Source organism: Pygoscelis adeliae, unplaced genomic scaffold (assembly GCF_000699105.1).
Source record: "Pygoscelis adeliae isolate BGI_AS28 unplaced genomic scaffold, ASM69910v1 Scaffold113, whole genome shotgun sequence".
NCBI lineage: Eukaryota > Metazoa > Chordata > Aves > Sphenisciformes > Spheniscidae > Pygoscelis > Pygoscelis adeliae.
In genome coordinates, this window is record NW_008825108.1 from 3,958,113 (window position 1) to 3,961,916 (window position 3,804).

Sequence of the window (3,804 nt, forward strand, 5' to 3'; positions counted from 1 at the left end):
TTTGATTGTAAGAGGTCATTAGATTTGTAGCTCATAGTGTATGAGCATGTTAATTTAATGAGTGTCCAATGTACAGACCAAGGTGGTAAAGCACACAAACAGTTCAACAAGATATGAAACAACAAATACTTCTGGAAAAGCGTGTGGAGCTTGCAAGCTCTTATTTTCCCTTGTTGAAAAACATAAAAGCAAATGAATTATTTTACTAACATTGTTTTATTTCTCTGTAATCAAGTGCCAATAAACTCAACATCTCAAAATAGAATTCTACAGTCAAATAGCATATATGAAGTATAGATGAGTTTTAAACCTTTTCATCCCATTTTTCATCATCATCTTTAAGGTTTAAGGAACTATGTCCCCCATTTTCATGTATGTCGCAACAATAATATAACTAGTTACTTTCACAGGAGAAACTTTTAATAATGTAGCACATCGAATACTGTAAGAACAACAAGGATTATGAAAAAAATTAAATGACTGACTAGCAACTTATATGACATGACTACCTGCTTCCTACTTGGATTATTACAAATTTAATAGCAAACAACTTATGCTATGGTGAAATATACCTGTCAAGAGGCCTACAATTTAAGTGGCCTTACATGAAATGCCAAATCATTTTGGCTGACAGATCGGTTTGACTTTTTTTTTCTTAAACAGAGGAAGATACACAACTTCATTATTATAATTAGCTATTAGACCATTCTCGAGACCAACAGAATTTCATTTAACTAATGGTAAGCACCCCAGCTACCATTTGACTGTATCACACTAAAAAACCTGTGGAACTTTTGGGGAAGTTTTGAAGTGTTCTGAAAAAAAAAAAGTAACTGCACTGCCAATCCCATGCTGAATGCTACATGTCTGGACCTGGGAAACAAAAAAACCCACCCAAACTAAGAGACTGAAAATAACTCTTATTCTATTTGGCTACGTTTTGCTTGAACTTACTGAACTGCTTGGGGAGGGGAGTTCTGGGAGATAGATGAGTGGCCCTTTTTTACAAAACCTTTTGTGGCATCTTTCTTACATTAGCATTGAACTAAAAAGTAATCAAAATCAGCAGATATTTTAATCTAAACGAATATTGATTTTTGAGGACAAGGGGTAGAAGATAAGATCACCTATTTTTCATACATATGAGAGAGAGGTTATATTTCTACAAAAGTGAATAACTGCATCATTTTAATAGGAACTGTTCATCTTTTTAATAACACTGAATTAATATATCAGCAGCATTATTTATTTTATTGCAAGCCTTATGATGTTTGGTGGGTTTATTTTCTGCCTGAAACTTCAGAGATTTTTCCCTTTAAGACAGCTGTTTTATATATCACGGTCTTCAAATCCTAGTAAATTCTTTAAAATAAAAGGTGAGTTCTCCCCCAGGTCAGGGAAGTGCTGTCTGGATACCACAACTGGATCATACACCCATGCTGACAGCCCCCCTTCCCTGTGATACTAACAATTAGGGCTATGATACGAAACTATAGTCCTCTCTAGTGAGATGTCATCCTCTCTGTAAATCACGTCTCACCATGACCGTGAGGGCACGTAACAGATAACTCACATCCCTTTTGATTCTTGTTTGAGGAGACCGGGAAAGAATTATAACTCAGCTGAAAGCATAGAGCAGCCTACATTTGAGGGCTAACGGACCAAATGTGTTTTCGGGTTTCAAACATGCAATGAGCATACAAGAATGGAAACAGGTAACTTGCAAAACCACTTCTGCTGTCGTATTTCCAATGCTTTTAAGAAGCAGCTAGTTTGACGCTATGCCCATATTTTCATTTCCAAAAATCCCCTAATATGAGGATTATAGGTTGTAGTATTACTGTTGAAGTATTTAGAGCAACAATTGCAGAGTCAGTCAACATCTATTTCAGAAAGTTAAACTCCTCACAACTCAAAACAAAAAGTGAAGGGAAGTACATAGTTCCTAAACCTAAATGGGGCCTGTGTCACATGCAGAGCTGCAAAGCTGCTCTCAGTTGGAAGAGATGCCTTTTAGGAAAAAGGAAAGAAAAATTTTCTTTCAAAAAGAAAAAGGCAAATAGCTCAGCAAGATACATAATAGTTTAAGCATTCAAATTAACAATACATTAACAAGAAAAACAAAAATCTTACAAAACTATCAGCTCACTGATGAAAGGTGACAGTGGTGGTGGTTTCTGAATGGTAAACAATAGCAAGCTAAAAAGTAGTGTCATGACAATTCTTCAGGAGGTCTTGTTAGTATGTACTACAGGACTGTGTAGAAGACAAACTTGTATAATTCATCTGCATTAAGAACGCAATTATTAAATTTGCACACAGTTTACTCCTACAACCCTTTCTCAGCAATAAACACAGTTTCATAGGAGTGCTGAAACTGCAGAATGAGAGATGATGAACAAAGTTACACAGAGACACATTCCTTCTAACCTATAAATGATGCCAACAAATCAAGGAAACTCATGTTTGTGTATCAGTGTTGCCCACCTACCTCTTAATCATCACCTACAGAAAATAAACAGTACCAACAGGAAAAAAACCATACATTCTCTTCTAACAATCTGTCCAGCAACCACCTATATTTACAACTTACCATAATTCCTCCCACATATTTTCATACAATGCTCATAAATTTGTCTCAACAGTAATTTTGTAGAGTTCACTTCTGAAATCTTCCACTACTGTATCTACAAATGCAGTTCACCTTCCACTTTATGCAAATAAAAAAAATCCATTTTACTGTTTTTTTAACTAATACAGACACAGACAAATCTAACACTCAGAAATAAACTTACTGTGTGGCTTTGACAATGTCCCAAGTGCTGTAATCATCAATGTGGCTTTTCCGTCCAAGAGATTCACTGTATCCATGGTTGTAATGGCTTTGAGGCTTTATTTCCTAAAGAAAGAGAAACTTGCTATTAGAACACCAAAATCAGCATTACTAAAGATTCTCAGAAAAAAAAATTCCTATAAGCAAAACTAAAAACAGTACCCAGTTCAATAAACTATAAAGCTACCTAAATCTGAGGGTTGTAAGCTGACTGGCCACATTTCTGCATTTTGCAAAGCAGGCCACTGTATTTCTCTAGTATAGATTTCAAACGCCTTCCAGAAGACACCACCTGTAATAGCAGAGTTCTGCCAAATCCCATGCTGGGGTATTTTTTTAGAACACTAACAAAAAGTAACCACAATTATGTGTTTGTTTTGAGTTTCTTTGTTTGTTTTTATAAATGCAACATAGCATAGCTAAAGAAAGCTACTGGCCATAAACTGACAAAGTCTCACTCTGCTACTACAAATAAATGTCATATTTCAAATAGCATAGTCAAATACCTTCTAGAAAATAAATAATTGGGAATGATTAATACCAGTGACTAGAACCTATTAATACTTTATTGATTCTTCAACTCCAATCCCAGCTTCAGAGGTGATCAACGTATGTTTAACCCATGGGTCTCAGAAATAAATGGCATGATCATGACATGTTCTTCACCAGATACAGCTCCCTACAAACTTAATTCTTTTGATGAAGGGCAACGCTTCAACCCTTAATGCTTCTCTTGGTGGAACATTGTATTGACAGATCACAAGGGCAGCAACATACCATTTTTCTTTACAAACTGCATGCATGTGAAAGTCAGCTCAGCAAGTTGAAATTGATTAGTTTTATACAGCTTCTAGACAATTTTCCATTTATTACAAAAACTATAGCTGATTGCCTCTGTGTATCAACGGTGCAATTCAGCATAGCTACACAGAAAAGTGTGAGAACTGGAACAGTGAAGCAAGAAGACAAGC

At 35.6% G+C, this 3,804-nt stretch overlaps 1 protein-coding gene across 1 annotated transcript in view; it reads right to left on the reverse strand.

Annotated features, from left to right (window-relative positions):
• The window catches only part of ZDHHC17 (zinc finger, DHHC-type containing 17), a 56,426-nt gene extending 53,531 nt beyond the window's left edge, over positions 1-2,895 (reverse strand). The window contains exon 1 of the mRNA XM_009327530.1: positions 2,796-2,895. The gene's annotated coding sequence lies outside the window, so the exon portion shown is untranslated. The remainder of the gene's footprint in view (positions 1-2,795) is intronic.
• Positions 2,896-3,804: the final 909 nt, after the last annotated feature.